The sequence below is a fragment of the Falco biarmicus genome, chromosome 2 (genome assembly GCF_023638135.1).
Source record: "Falco biarmicus isolate bFalBia1 chromosome 2, bFalBia1.pri, whole genome shotgun sequence".
NCBI lineage: Eukaryota > Metazoa > Chordata > Aves > Falconiformes > Falconidae > Falco > Falco biarmicus.
In genome coordinates, this window is record NC_079289.1 from 66,218,915 (window position 1) to 66,236,237 (window position 17,323).

The window sequence follows — 17,323 nt, forward strand, 5'->3', positions numbered from 1 at the left end:
TTTCTATTTTTTTGTAATATCTAATGAAGTGGCACATCAAGATAATAATGCAATAGACCGGGGGAAAAAAGCATTATATATTCACCCCAGTATTTTTTTAAATCAGAACAAGCCTCATTCTGCCTCAGAAAACAGGTAGGAGGCTTTTGCAGGCTCTGTCGCTTGCTGAAAGAGAAATAGTTGGGTTTTAGAGTAAACCAACCTGTACAAAAAGAGAAGTGAGGTTTTTTTAAATAACCTTGCATAAAAAGGAAATGCCATCACAGGGAGAGACTGAAGCAGCTGTATTATTCGACCCTCAAAGCAAAATCTGCCAAGATTTTTTAATGGCAGAAAAAAAGAGAGGAGCATCTGACAGGGAGGAGGAGAGCACCCCAGAACCCAGGTGGGATCTCTTTCCACAGCCCAAACAAACTAGACAGAGACATGACTAGAGTTATCACTTGGTCAAAAGCAATTTTTCATCAGTAAACCTCAGTGCAAGCAGTGGAGCAAATGTGGATGTACAAGCTCAGATGCACCGTATCCCAGGAAAACACATAATGCAACCACCAGTGCAAAAACCAGCAGGCGACAGAGGTGTGATGTCTAAGGTGTCTTACGTACAACTGTGTTCCATGGTCTGCTTGCTCTCAGGAAGGGGAAATGAGTGCATTTGTCAGCACACCACAGGGCCATATACAGGCAGGGTTAGCAGTCCCCCATATGGTGAGGGCAAAGTTCCCCAGGAGCCCAAAAGTTTCCCTTAAGAACAGATCAGACAAGTAACTACCAGGAATGATGTAAGCACAGATCATCCTGTCTCAGGCAGAGCGTTGGACTAGATCACCTCCCAGGGCCTAGTCTGGTCTTATTTTCTATGTTTTCTGTGTTAATACCCAGCTAAATAATGAAGTGGTAGAATTTGGAGAGTTTATAATATCCACAGCTGTGTTGAGAATACAAGAGAAATAGGTGGAGGTTTTACAAAGGAGTATTTCCTAGAGAAATATTAAGGAAACAAGGGGTGGTTTTGCACTGTTAGAAAAAAAGGCAAATAGAAAGAAGAGCACAATGTTCTGCCATTGCGCTGCATTTAAGAGATCTGTTTACCACACAAGTAAATGGAGGGGATGGTCTGCTCTAGATGGGAATTGCTGGCTTGTAGTCAGACTGGAGAGTAACCCACTGCAGAACAGGCAATATGCAACTATTGGATGAAAACCAAGAGTTTTGCAAAGACAGCACCACAGGCCCACATCTTAGGGCTAGACCCACACAAGTGCGCTGCAAAAGCTGTGGGAGGAACTGGAAGATGTAAAAATATCTCTGGATTGCCAATCACCAGCAAGTGGCTGGAAGTGGCCCTTTCTCAGTTTCCCAAGCTGCAAGACTTGTTTGCAAAGAGAGATGGAGCAAACTAGATATGTCCCAAGTGGTGTCAGAGCCAGAGTCAGCAAGTTCTGAGCAGGGTTGGACATGGGGACAAGCTGGGTGGGATGGGTGGCTCCTGAGTCAGCTGGGCACCTCCAGGGATGCTCAGAGCATGGCTGGGTACTGCTGGGGGGCCCTGGGCACATCCCATAGCTGTTTGGCACCTTCATAGCTGGAAGTGGTTTGAGGAGCACCTGTAATGCATTGTAATTTCTATCCTTCGAAGAGATAGAAAAAATACAGTTTTGTGAATTAGTGCATTTTTTCTGAAGTCAAGTAACTACAGAATATCTTAGAAAGTTTCTAGTTGCATTATGTTGTCATTTACGATTCATCAATGTGTTTTGTCCTGTTGTGTAAAAATACACCTGTGCTTTGATGGGGAAATAAGGCTTTTGTAGAAGAGAGAAATGAAGTAATTACAGTTGATGGAGACAGGACTCTCCACATCCAAAAACTGCGTGGGAAAAAAAACATTTCATAACACCAGCAAATACTACTTGCTTTGGGCATCATTTTGAGTCAGGGGAGTTAAATTTCAGAAGTATCTTTTCTGGGGAAAAGAAGTCTCTTTCTGATAGATCATATGGTGCTGGTGAAAACAGTGAAGCTGAAGATAGGCATTTTCCCTTGGGTAACAACCCAGCAGCACTGAGTCATAACGACATTTTTTACAAACTCTCAGAAAAAATCCATGGAAATTGCTCTGGAGATTGAAAAGCTCCAGGCTTGTCTATGCCTAGAGCACCTGGGAGATGGACACAGCCTATGCCTGAGGACCAGCTTCCTTACAATGCCAGCAAAACAGCATTTATGTCATCAGTGTCTGCTTCCTAAGGTAACTGAAGACCACCATATGAACAAGCTTGTGAAAAAGGGTATGGAATGACTTGGGAACCCAGCACCCTGCATCAACATTAGTTCTTGATCTACACCCCTGACTCCGAGGTGTTTCCATCCGCTCCTCTCTGACATTTGTACAGGTGGAGGCGGAGGAGCACAGGTCTGGAGGGGATCTGCTGGGTCACTGAATCCAGTCCCCATTGACTGCAACACAGGCTTCGATCGAAGCACCATTTCCCATGCCCTGCACCCACAAAGGTCCTGTCACAAGCTTGAAGCCTGTAGGAAAAGATCAATCATGATACCTTTTAAGGCAGCAGAGTGAAAATCAGGTGAAACTGAAACCATTTCCAGTTCCCACAATAACAGGATATCTGATGGATGCTTCCAGGTAGATCATGGCCTGTATTGTGAATGAAGGACACACTCTGCCCCTTGCTGCTGCTGTCCAGCAGGATAACACCTTTCTGATGTCAGATTGCAAACTGCCTTAACTCTCAATGTGTGAACTGGACACACTATGTCTGTCTTAGCAAGTAACAAACTCAATAAATGTGAATTTGTAAAGCAAAACCATAGGCAATGACCTAGGACCTGTCGTTGACACAACACAGTTTGGGGAGGATAACTGCTGGTCTGATCCCCAGGACCACATCGGCACATGTCAGGTGTGCAGCTGAGACACGTCTGGTTTAACCTCCTTTGGGGAACCCCATTACACCCTGTGGCGCTGCCATGACACAGCCCACACTGCAGTGAGTGGGGACAACTAGGACCACCACTTCAAAACTACATTCCTGGTCTGGGTTGAAACACTGACGTAGATGCACCTGCTAACGACCCACCTGAGAGCATTATGCGATCAAGAGCACCTGTCTGTGCCCTGTCTCCCAGCCCCTCAGAGAGACGTGCATGTAGAAAGCAGCTGGTGACAGATTATGCATTTTAGATGATAGAAAGGAGTTCCTCTTTGTGCCTTACAGGTGATCAGCAGACATCCAGAAGGGAATAATATTAGGTGAAAGGATGGTGCAAAGAAGCAGCAGAATAGTATCAGCTCCTCTTGAAGGTATTGGCATATCACAGACCTCTTCTGTCTTCAGTAATTCTCCTTTCTTTTTGCAGCTCTTGCTGCGAGAAGTGGCTAGGAGGGATGTGGAGCACTTTGATGAAGAGCAAACCTGAGAGCTCAGAGTAGTTCAAAAAAGCTCTCACTGCTTGTAAGAGCCAAGGCTTGACAAGCCCCTCTCCTTTCAGACTCAAGAGGACTCCTTCAGATGCTGAACTTCAGGGAAACGAGCCTGTGCAGTTCTCCTTCGTTTTATTTTTAGAGAAGTAGGCCATGCGTCTTTCAGAAATGTGCTTGGTGTCTGTCACTAAGACCACAGCCTCACAAACACGCTTTAGACTGAGGTAACACACACCCAGCCATCGTGGACTGGAGCCTGGAAATTGTTATGCCCTCTTCACTCCTGGCTTTTAGAGAGAAAAAAAGAAATTCCTGTTACAGTTGATATGGCTCAAACAATAGAAAATAATTAACTGTTTCATCTTCTCTTAAATAGGAGTCAGTGCTCAGATTATTCCTTATATATAAATATATATCCTGCAGTGGGATTACAGCATCTAGAAGTGCAGACATGGAGTAGGCTGTAGATAAAAAGAGCCACTGGGTTTCAGTGAGATCCTGTTTTTGTCAGGAGGCTTCAGACTGACAAATGTTCAAGAAACTGACATCTAAGAAAGAAAAAGGACATCATTTTTCCCCCAAAACTCAAAAGGAACATACATGTATGGGTTTTAGTGCTGTTCTTACATCCAGTACGAGAAACCTTGCTTTAGCCACTCATTAAATCAGCACCCATTGATCACCACAACTGACCGAAATGAACCTAATGATAAATGGTTTGTTATACAAAAAACGAGTGAGGGAGAACTAGTGACATTAAGAATATTTCACAATTTAAGTTATAATAAGTCTTCTTTCCTGTAAAGTTATTTCTTTCAATAATCCATTCTGACTTTAGCATCTCCTGAATTAGAATTAGTGACATTAATACATTTTTTTACTATTCAAATGATGGTCTACCTTTTTTCCATAGCTGGGTATTTAACTTAGGAAAGGAGATAAAATTAACATCCATACAAGGAGATCGTTTAAATTAACAAGAAAACTTTCCATGGTTGGATGAGGTAATAAAAAAGCTTAATTATTGAAAGTTACTGATAAAGTTAAAAAAAAATCTTCATGAAAGGTATAACTTTTATGAGAATCTGGAAATTTCTGTACTTTTCTGTTCAAAAGCAGGCTCTCTCCTTTTCATGTGTACTTGTTATTCTGGAAATCCTAGAGTTCATCAAGAAGGTAAGTATCACAGCATCATCTGAAGAACATAGAACTTGTACATCTAACATCTATTTTATCATTCACAGGCTTGTGCAGACCAAATTAATACACACATTGAGCTCTTTTTAAAAAAAACTAATGGCTTCAGAAGACTTGGAACTACTAGATTTATGGGAGACAATGAAGATTTATTGAAGAGAACTAATTACACCTTGTTATCCATAATTAATGCCTTTCCAATTAATATTGTAAGACCAGAAATTACAGGGTGAAAAAATCTAGTCACAGAAGGAACAGGCTTCTGAGTGGCAGCCCTAGTGGCAGAGCAGCTCTCTGGAGAGAGGGCCAGATCCAGAAAATCTTTACTGAGGCTACCCTTAGCATATTATATTGCTGTCTATCTCTCCATATCTGATATATAATGCTAGCTTTACAGAAAATGTAATGAGACTTGTAATGGACTTCATCTGCCTTTTAATAACACCGTGCTTGCTGAAAATCATTATGAAAAGCAAAATCATTATTATGAGTGGTTTTACATAGGCAGGAGCTGAAAGACGGTAATCTAGGTAATACAGCTATTTATTAAAGCAAAAAAAAATTTTAACCTGGAGAAAAAGTACTTTCAGGGCCTAATCCTAGAGATTTTTTTCATCCTGCATGGAATCTACTAAATCTACAAGCTATCAATGTTTTACAGAAATAGGTCATTTTGTAGTATTTTAGTCAAGCATCACAAAAACAACTTAAAGAACACGGCTTGCATGTTTCCACAGTTACCTCTGGTAGTGAAATTAAAGAAAAAAATAGGCAAGGAACCCATTTGCTTCTCAAAAGAGATACTGAGAAGGGATCACAAGCTTGTGGTATGAGCCCAAGTCCTGCACTCCAGCATGACCCAGAAACATGATGCATCCCTGGCAGTCCACGAGTGCCACTGATTAACTTTGCAATAGCAGATATTCTCTTTTTAGGGCCATAGAAAAAGTTTAGATGGGCCACCAAGCTGGTATGCACCTTATTATTGAAGGTTGTAACACAATACTGCTGCCTTCTCTTAACATAACTCTTGTCTTTATTTCATTTGATTGAGTGATGGCCTGAATTATGAGTTTGAGAGCTAGACCAAGATTCAGCTTTCCCATTACCCAGGGCACTGGATTTGGCAGAGAGATTTCAGCCCATATCTGCACTAATGGGAACAGTTTCGACAAAAATGTAAGTCTGGAAACTGGAAAAACACAACCTTACCGGACTGTGGTATTATGTGTGTTCTGGTAAAAGAAGGCTGCTGAAAGGCCACTGGATATGTCCTAAAGAACGGGGGAAGAAGCTGCACCTGAACCCCAGCTACAATTCACCTCCCCATATCACCTTTTGTGCAAGGAAGGGCTTGGCCACAGCAGGGGACACACAGCTCATGTCGTGCTGGGGAGGGCAGCTGGTGTGACCCTCATGCACAGGACAACTCCTCCAGTGACAAGGTGCAGAGGGATGGCACAGCAACCACAGTGTGTATCCACACCGTTCCCCCCCGGAGCAGTTCTTAACTCCAAAACCAACGTAGGTCAGGGGTTTGGGCAGCTGATTCAACCAAAAAGCCTGCCCTTACTCCTGCCCCACATCTCTGCCCATTCTGCAGGCACTGTGAGTGATGTGTAAGGGCAAAGAGCTATTAGATGTCAGCAGGTGCAGGTGCCACAGAATTTGTCACTGGTTAATGTAGCACAATGCATGACACATACCCAACAGTGCAGCCTTATGTCTTTGTATTAATACAAGCCTTACGCCACATGAACGCGTTATTTTCTAGTTTTAAATTTCTAAAGCCACTACATTTTCAGGTCTGCATCTTAACAAAATACATACTTGAAGTGCACAAAATGTGTTTTCATACCTCCAGAATCCTTAGCCTCTGTAAAGTATCACCAGACCAATTCAAACAAAACCAATCAAAACCAAAAGCCAGACTGCTGAAACCCAGTGTCTAACACATTAACATCTCTTGATTTGTCTTGGTTAAAAGGCCAAGCAAATCAAAATAGATTATAGAGCTATAATTGCTGCTTTACTTGAGATATGACAGTGAAATGAGCTGGTTTACAAATAGTTATTTAATTTGATTTCTAGTTTGAAGATTGATTATGCAATCTTCATCAATGATTTATGTATTTGCAGTTCTTTATCAGTCATTTTAGTACCAGAGGCAAAGCCAGTCCTCCTGTGGGCAAACTTCAGTGTAAGATTCAAGTGAAGTATTTATGGAATGAGGTATTACCTTCATTTCTGGAACAAGTGAAAATGTGCCCTCCACAGTGTGGAAAACAAGCAGGTACTCCAAGTGCCTGATTTCAAGTGCACTGAACATTTTCTTAAGCCATACAGATGGGCATAGCATATACGGTTATAGCTACATCTGTAATAGCTACATCTATAGCATACTTACAGATATCACAAGCTGTTCAGGATAAGAATGAAGTGAAAACATGATTTCTATAAAAATTGTTTATAATTATAATGACACACCCTCTGCATTTTTGACCTGTATTTGCTGCATTTGCTATAAACTTGCCATGCCCTCTCTACTTTGCTTTTCTTTGCTAGCTGCTGCTTCCCGCTCTAGCCTAGACATAACTGTGTTGCTCTGCTACAAAAAGAGCTTGTGTTCTCAGAAGGTTTATAGGACCTTTTCCTTCAACCACAAAGGTGACAAATGCATCTATGTTCTGCTTTTAATCGAAAAAAAGGGAAGAGGAGGGAATAGGAGCCTACAGAAGATCAGAAGTGCCCAAAAAAATGCAACTATAGGATTTCCTTTTATTGAGAAAACTTGTTTTTTCCCCCACATTGTCCTTGTGGTTCTGCACAAAGTAGAAAATTTACATAAAGTCACAGATTTTAGTATTATTATTTGTCTTGATAGTTCCAGAAGAAAGGAAAAACTGAGAGGCAGCAAGAGGAGGACTCTCTGGTTTCACCTAAGCATGGTTGCAGATGATTTTAAACAGAACCAGTTTTAAAGGTTTTATTACACAGTTCTGTCACTGTTGACGAGAAAGAGAGATAAGGGATCAGACTCACTTGAAGCCAGACGGCTCCTGAGCACATACAGGAATTCATGGGGCTATGGGACATAGATATGTCTCGGACAGGTACAAAATACTCTGTGGAATGACAGTGCCAGGACACAACAGTGTAAATCAAAGCCCAATACCCTACCACATTTAGCAACCATGCTCCTTGTGCTTTACTCTATATAGAACTGTTGTATTCGATACCAGAAGTAAATTGGTTTTAGTGGAGGAACTTGAAAGTAAATAACGTGCGCTCTGCTGGGAAGTGCCACATCCCTAGCAGTGGCACTGTCCCTTGAGGAGGATTTCACACAGGGGGAAGGAGGGAGGCATCGTGCCTTCAAAAGATTTCACTGCATAGGAGACTGGTAATGAGTAACACACATTATCTCCATACCCTACTGAGACACTTTCTTCCTCTCAGGAAAAATTATATTTTATAAACACATTTAGACTTTTTCTCTGAAATACAGTTGTAAGGACAAATCCAGCATAGATGGAGACAGAAGGAAAGATGGGATCTCCTGGCACTGTTCAGGGAAAGCTATCTAACTTGATGTCCCAGCAGGGAAAATGCTGTGCACTTAGGGCGGACTATCTTGCTCACTTGAAAGCCATTCTAAGCCTGGAGAGAGGAAGTGGTTTGGCTGCATCTTTCACAGTACAGTAACTCCAGTCAATTGGATTCTTGAAGCAGGCTTTCTAAAAGGTGTACCATTACTTCCTCTTGATATTTTTTGTGTCTTTACTCATTAACGAAATATATGAAGAAGCACTCTGGGATGGAGAGGGAGGGAGCTGCAACAACAACCATTTGCAGAATCCCACCAGGTTCAAACATCACTACTACCTTTTTCAAAGTCAGTAGAGACATACCTTTGGACAGAGGCCAAAACTAAAGGTATATTACAGGCCCAAAACCTTTGATATGTTCCAAGCGCAGTAGGTGTGTCTAAAGCTAATACATAGAAATGCATCTGGGCTAAGACATGCCAGGAGAGAGTTGTCCTCACTGTGGAAGTCAGGTCTATCTTCTCATGAGCCTACCCTACTCAGATGGCCATTGCATGGGGAGGATGGCCATCAGTGTCTCTGCGCTGGAATGAGGCACATAAGGCATATGGAGCCCAACTGAGGACAGGCAGATGGATGCTGTAGAGCAGTGCTAGGGCTTTGATGCTGAAATGAAAATAAAGGGTGTGGTGGTGCCAGTCTCTTGCCTGCCATAGGTAAAATAGTAGAAAGCTTCCTGAGCCTATCCTGCACAAAATGTAGTGACTGTTTGGTCTCTGATGGAAAAATGTTAGCATAAGCAAAGGACTTTAGGCCAAGGAAGACTGATAATGCTTCTCCCTAGTCTCCCTACCTTCTTAATTAAAAGGGAAAATGAAAAAAGGATTTAGATTATATTGAAAGAAAAGACACCAGGGAGCAGATTCAATTTTTGAGTCACCACAGAAATTCTTTAAAATTAAATTACAGTGTTGTAGATCTGACATAGGATGTATTATTATAGTGCCCCAGAGAAGGTCAATAAAGTGTATTTTAAGGTCTCCGCAAGATTCTATCAGGACTATAATATAGATAAGTCTCATTATTTCACATGTTTTGCAGCTGCTGTAACTTAATTTTCAGGGGTGCCATCATATAATTATCAAAGATGATTAAATTTTATGCCCCCAAATCTTGCAGGTTATGTCTACAGGGAAAGAGTTCAAACATATTATATAATAGCAAAGATAAAATTAGACTCCAGAGAATGAATAAATAAATCACACTAAGCAAAAAAAGGCAACATATCTACCAACAGACCGGCACATTTACAGCTGCAGTTACTGCCATATGATGAAAAGACCAATTTAAAGCACTGCAAATTTGCAGGTATTTCCCAGAACCTTGACTTTTAACCACTTACCAGTAAAATATCTCTGGTCTTTCAGATACAAAATCTGTCCACACTGACTGATGTTTTCATCTTCTCTACAAATACAGATGGACCACTGTGTCTTAATATTCCATGTGTGGGCCAGATTTTGCCTCCAGCACTCACTGTGAAATTGCAAGAGTACAAAATTTATGTATATTTAAATTCACATTAATTTCACAAGGGAAAAAATGGGAAAGATTGGTGGTGGGCTTATTTAGTCTAACCAAAGGTGCTTACTGCCGTCTGACATGCCCTCAATATCTGGGACATCTGAATTGGGCTGGCAGTTCAGACAAAAGACTTGTGAAAGAGGTCTGCTCCCTTGTAAAATAGCAGCTGAAGGCAGGGGAGCATGGTGGGATCTAAAATTAATCTAGATGTCATTATATATTAGCAAGTTATTTTTTTCCTGAGGGGTTATTTAGCTGGGGAGTTTGATCCGGTGCCTGCTGAAGGACCCAGGTGTTTTGATCACTGGGATAGGTCCCAAGACTTATTTTAATCATCAGCCTATGTGGGTCAGGGATTTAACCTAGGACTGGCCATTTATCAGTCTATACCTTTTGTGTGGTAAGGGAATAAATTAAGATTTGCTGATTGTGGTAACTTTAAGTTGAAAAAATGTGGCGGGAATAGTGGCCAAGAGATGATGAGAACAAGGAGGAATGTGCAGAGGCTGAAAAGACCAGCCCATCAGGGAGTGGAGGAAACGTGGACGATGCTAGCTGTCCTTTTTGCCTGTTTGAATATGAGGCCAGCTGACGTCAATGAAAAGCATGCACTGAAAACTGAGGAAAAGACTCTGTATGTGGAAATTTCATGCCATAAGACTGAGTTCTTTAAGCCATGTCTGAAGCATCAGGTGTCGACCACTTCCCAGGCAGGAGAAGTCTCCTTATCGCTCAAGGTAGCTATGCCTGTGTGTCAAATCCTTACCACAGAGAGGCTGATTTACTGCCCCACCGTAGGGTCTGCCAGCCCCTTTTTGACTGCCTGGCACAGCCCTGGGCTGTAGGAGCACCCCCACAGCCACCCAGCCTGGCCCAGGCTTGGCCTTGGCAGCCCCACGGCTGGTCCGGATCAGTCTTGCTTTCACCAGATGCATTTTCTTTGACAATCTTCTGTTGATTCACCAATTTACTTGAAGCAGCTGTGCCTGCTGCATTTGTAGTGTGAGGTGAGGGGAGCTTCTGGGGAGAATTCAGGGAGCCTTATGGAAAACGCAAGTTTTTGTAACGAAGTGTAGATTTTTGTGGATTTAATGGTAGTACAGCTGGTGCTGCTTGGATGAGGCATTTCTGAGAAGATGAGTAATTAATCATTGCTACTTATATCCAGACTGTTTACATTTCAGCTTTTTGTACTACAGTATAACTCTGATAAAGTAGGTATGTTAAGGGCAGTTCAAACTATTCACACTATCAGCTAAGACTCCAGGTTTTTCTTATGTCTCAGAACACCACTTTTGCCTCTGGTACCACATGAATAAAACCTACACAGCAAAACCCATTCTGCTGTGAACTCCATAGTGATGCTGGGCCAGCATTACAGTTCCCAGAGCTACCTCAGTTCTCCCTCTTTTGGCACTGGCTGTCGTCATTATCTGAACGACTTCACCTCAATGCTCTGCAGAGCCCTCTGCACTGCTTCCCAAACCCCTGCACCTCCCCAGTCTCCCACCACCTCTCGCTACAGTGAGTACCTGCATCTGATGTCTTCCCCCCATGACCCCTCCTTAAAATCACATCCAGTTTCCATCTTTCTTCCTAGCTCACATTCTTGCTACCCTGCTCCCAGTCCCAGTCTCCCTCTCCCTCCTTGGTCTCCAATGCTTCCTCACCAGGTTTTCCTCCTAATTTGCTTTGCATGCCCACTCCTTGCCCGCTTAGAATTCAAATCATCCTTTTTCTAGGCTTTCCAAGCACTGGCAAGGTTGTTGTAATTACTGAGTTGGTCTTTCAGTGCCAGAGCATTCTTATTCTTATTACTTACCTAGAGAAAAGGATTTGAAATGTGGTGCCCTGGAGGGGATGGGAATGCCTACTTTAGTCTAGAGCAAGAGGCTAGAAAAATATTCAAAGACCCAAAAGCCCAAGAGCAAAGAATATTTCTAAGATTTTTAGAGAATGGACAGGCTGGGAGTCATTTGTAACTATATTTAAAAGAAGTGTAATATTCCTAGTATTCCTAGAATGGCTTTATATCAAGAAGCTCAAAATATGCCAGTCATTAACTAAGCTTAACAGCTGTTAACTAAGTGCTGCTGCAAGGAAAGCATAGGCTCCATCAAGCCAGCAGATGAGAAGCTGCAGAGGTAGATGCAGAACCCAGAGCTCTCATTTCACAGGGTATTCTGAAGGACTAGCTCGAAAAAATTATAGTACAATATTTAGCATTTTTATTTGTGTGAAAGAAGCATAGAAAATTGCCTTCAGTGTTTACCTGGGTATCATTTTGCATGCTCCCTTCGTGTGAAAATAATGTATGGATATGTTTAAATTAAATGATGTATTTGTGCATGCAAATCAGTTTTCTTACACGTAGGCAGAAGTCTCTTCAGATGTTGTATGTGCAATTTAAGAAGCAGCTTTGAACATTTGGCCCTGTATTTGCCTGAAGGAAAGAAATCCAGTACATTAAGATCACATTCTTCTGTGCCCAGCCTTAGCAGTTCATAGAGCATGTTGGGTCACTGACTCTGCTAAGCATTTAAATTAACTTTTCTTAACAATTACAGTAATTAAGTCTCTCCTAAATTACAAATTAAGATCATCTGGATGCATTATAGAAGCAAAGGTGGTATTAGCAGGGGGGACAAAACAAAAAGCTTACCAAGTCTTCAATTACTCATAATTTTACAGAGAAATGTGTGTTTTTACAGATGAGGCTGTGCTGTTGCTGTGGGTGTGTAGGCTGAGGCATCTCTGCAGTACATCCTGGCCGCTGCTTCTGTTCCTGCTGCTCTCCCTGCTCCTCGTGTAGCCTCTTTGGCTGTTTGTAAGATCTTTGTTAGGTATGCCAAAGTGCTGGTGCGAGTTTGCCGTGGCTTAAAACTCTTGTATCCATACAATATGTTGATGTCCTCTACCTCCCTGTCTCTCTGAGCACTTGCCTGACTGGTGAGCAGCTGGCTTGTTCCAGATGTAAAACATTACATGGACCAGTGTATAAAGCACTAAGATAATGGGGGAAATTTGGCTTAAATACAGGCTTGAGCCTCAAGCTAACATGGCAGTATAGGCAGAGCCATTAGGAAAGCAACTTAATTTTTGTTTGTCCAGCATGTACCACAAATAAAGACCAGTTATACTGTAAGCTTCTGGTGTAGACCTGCATAATATTTGGCCAGCAAACGATTCACTTAGCCTTTGTTTTTTGTGGTTAACAGAGTAAAATATCTGGGTAGTATTTCAACAGGAAGGCAAAGGACACAGGAACATTGCAAAGGGTGTGGGTGGAAAGAAAGGGGTGCATTGCAGCCAGAGGATTTAATTTCAGATCATTAACAGGAGAGAACCATTTTCTACCTTTGAAGGATATAAAAACAAAGGAGGCATTTCAGAGCCTGCATAAGCTGTAGAAACAGAATGTCCAAAGGAGACTCTTGGAAGAGTTTAGCCAGGATTTACATAGTGAGAAGTCAGTATGAAGATAAATCAGCCAGTGTGGATGCCAAAGTGACTGGCGCAAGTGAGATCTATCAGTCCAGCTTACGTTATTGTGCACCAGGTATGACCTCATGACCCTTGTTCTTCTGTCTTCCCAAGCTTAACATCTTGTGAAAGTGTTTTCAAAGTCAATTCAAGATACAAACAAGAGGCCAAACTGGCTCCTACATCTTTCTTTTCAGGCACAAGATCTTAAGGCATCTGTGCAGGCTGCCAGCACAGAGATGTTTTCCACTGCCGTTGAACAGTGGTTGCTTCAACTGTAGCTCATTGACTTCACAGATACTATTTACATGCTCACTAATGTTTCTGAGGAGTCTTGCCCAGAACAATCTGGACCATGGGCCAGAGAAAGCACAGAAAAATGCATTGGTTTAAACCAAAATCTTCGGCTGCTGCCAACACCCCAGTCCAGTTTTCACCATCTCCACCCTTTAGTTTAAAAGAAAAAATGAAGAAGATAAAAATATTTAACCAGCAAGCAGTGAAAATGCTTGGAAGAGTTCTTGGTTTAAGCCCTCGGTCTAATTCAGGCCCTATGTACCAAGGGAGTACTTTGAATACTGTGTTGTTAGATGTGCTGGAAAGAGAAACACACACAGGCCTCTCACACACCTACATATGCCTTCTATTCTGAGGATATTTTCCCAGGAATTAGCATTTTAAAACAATTGTGGAAAAAGCTTTGGATTCCTTCTGGGAGATGATCCCAAGAAGCTCGGTTGATATATTGTAGGAACAAAAGACAAGGTAGGGAAGTTGGGTTCTGGTCTAAGAAAGGTAATGAACTGCTTCAGGGCAAACAGAACTAGAATCCTACCTCTGAGCAAGCACATGGCCTTACAGTTCACCTTTAAAATGGAAACAAGAAGGACGCTTGGAGAACAGCCTGCCAATGGGTAGCAGACAGTGCAGACAGTTGTGTCAGCCGTGCCTCCTGATTGCCTGCTAACCTTCAACCACCTGCACTCATATGGCGGTATTATTGCAAGGCTGGGTTTGGTTTTTTAACCAGCTGACAGTTTGAATGTATTGTGTATTTTGAAGGTTAGTAATATACCATAGTCATACTTTACAGATGATACAACACCCTACTAAAATATTAATTTTTTTTAAATAATAAAAAAATACTATCAAATCTGCAAACCATCTACATTCAAGAAGGCAAGTAATCTGCCAAGAAAGAAGTTACAAACAAAATGGAAATTCATAGTAATACCTTTGAAAAATATGCTACAAGCATGTATTTGGAAAAGCATCCTGAATACTTCTTCTTCATACAAACTTCCTAGATTAAAGGTGTATTACATATATTAAGTGTAATAAGAGTGTAATTGATTTTAAGGGATGTGAATTTAAATTTTCCTGTCACTCTAGAGAAAGAGCATGGACACCGGATGGGTAGTGAATGGAATGGGATATTCTACTAGACCCAGAAATTTGTTTTGGCCAGATTTACAACCTAAGCTTCCTTGAGTTTTTCCACCATTCAAGTGACAAATTGTGACATCATTGTGGTTAGCTTTACATATAATTTTATGATGCAAATTTCATTTAGGTTTTGGGTTTGAACCAATGGCTCAAATCACCACCAACTTAGAAACTTGTTTTAAAAGGTGTTTATAAGGTCAAAACAGTTTATGTCCTGTTTATAATTTCTTATGAAATTGAAGTCAAGTGATGACCATGTATTTGATAACAAAAATCTCTAAGATTATAAAAATTGTAACAAATGCTTAAAACACTGCTTCAGTTACCCCTTCTAAGCGATTCCTCCAAGTCAGATTACTCCAATGTTTTATTCAACGCTTACATACAACAGAGAAAAGCAAACTCCAAGCCGAGCGCCTCCTGGTTTATGCCAAAAGTAAGGCATTTACAGGCTCAGGTCTTGCTTGAAGTATCTATGAACAATTTTTTGCAAGTTAAATCACTTCTTAGGTGGCTAAATGACCTCAGTATGCCATAGCTATTTGAGAACAACTGTTAACTAAAGAATTCCCTCATGTAACTCCCCATAAGTGTAACAGTGAAATACACGCTTTAATATGCTGGTGACTACTGCTCTTAACAGGTGGCAGGGCTTGCTGTTGTCACATCAAGGTTCAGATCCCTTCTGAGGGATGCAGCCTGATCCATCAAAAGTGGAGGCTGCCAAGTAAGATGGTTCATCATTCAAGCACCTCATATGCCTACTACTTCTTGGCTTTCTGCTCAGATCTTGTAAATTCTAGTGGTATAAGAAATCCATTATTTGTGCTACTTAAACCCACCAGATAAGTGTTCCTCTGGCAATCAAGTGTGAAACTGCTGGATTCCCAAGTGTCCTGCAGGGTTTCAGTTACCTGTTTGGACAGGAAAGCTTATGGCTTTTGCTGAGGTAATCAGGAGTAAAATGTTTTTGAATAATCTGGGTCTTATACTCTTACTGGTTTATTTCTTTATAAGAAGTCACCAGATGAGTATGACGGTGCTAAAGACGAACTTTTCCTGACTGGCAGGGGTTACACAAGATAAGGTAGAATTAGGCACCTGAGGCTGAATTTAAAGAGTTACCCAAATTACTTTGCAAGTGCAAACTACAGTACTCTATTCAATTATAGGCTAAGGTACTGTGCTTTTTACTAGACTTTTCCTCTGCTGTAATGTCTAAACAAGTGAAACTCCTAATCATAGGGTTGTCAAAGGCAGAGGCAAAGGGATGCAGAAGGAGAAGGAGCATATTCACACTGCAGGCAGCTGAATGCTGTCCTGGAAACTCTGTCTCTGACACAACTTTGTCTCAGAGGCTCCCTGCCTTATTATCCTGCTTCCCATGAGACACACAACACAGGCCTGACAGAGCAATAAACTCTTGTGCTGGCTGCTGCTGAAGTCACTGCAAGCTCCTCTGGAATATATCAAGTGCTGTACACTGTGGTGTAGCCTGAAAAAATCAGTACTGAAGCATTTGAAATCAAACATCTGAAGTTATTGGGCATATTTGATCATCATTTGTCCTCCGTTTCTCTCCTTTTTCTATTAAATCAGGCTAACATTACCCATTTTAGAGAGAAGTTGAAGATACAATCAATATTGCTTGTAAAGCTCTGGAATACTAAGTGTTTTACAAGAGACATCCATAATATCTTGGCAACAACCATAAGAAAGTTAATAGATGTGTAGCAGGGCTTGCTATTGTGTCATTAATAATACTCATGCTTCCACATTGCATAAGGAAGAAAAAAGGATTGCAATAAGAGCTACCTGTTCAATGTGCATTGACTGGGGTGGGTACACGTCCGATGTCTGGGGACAGAAGCTGCAGAGGTAACCTTCACTGTGGGCATACCATGAATTCTTCGCTGCGTTAATTCTGGTCTTGTACTGCATCCTCTCTTCCCTTCACAGCCATGCATGTGGTGTCCAGCCATGGATATACATATAGACCCAAGAAGCCTGCAAATTTTAATTTCTGATCTCAAAAGAAAAAAAACTGAAAAAAAACCCCAAGTGTTCCTTTGATATTATATTGACCTTTGGTCATTCCCAGTTTTCTCTCTCCCTCTCTCCCTTTGCAAGTTTTCCCTCATCTTGTTGTTCTTGCTAATTTTCATCACTTTCTTCTCCCTTTATGCTAATACTCCCATCCTTTCTAGCCTGTCATTGTCCCCTTCTCTTCCTTTTTCCCCGCAACCTAACCATTGCCCTGTGCCTTCCTCTCCTCCTTTCCTTTTCTTTCCTCCCTGCACTCACTCATGTTTCATGTTCCTTCCTAGCTCATGTATTCTTCCTGTGCATCAGACGTGCCATTAAAAGCACAGGAGGCAGATTTCTTTTCCTTTCAGATCAGCACTACAATGCCAGTAAGACTAACAAGGAATAATTACAGGGAAAAGTTTGTCCGGCTTCTACAGTGTTGGAGCACATTCACAGCAGGAGGAAAGTTTGGAAAACCAAATAACTCACTTTTCATTGTGAAATGCAAATAGCAACACTCACAGACTCATACCTCTCTGAGATTGGTGTGGGTAGTAGCAAAAAGCAAACTACAAATTTTCCTTTCTCCAAA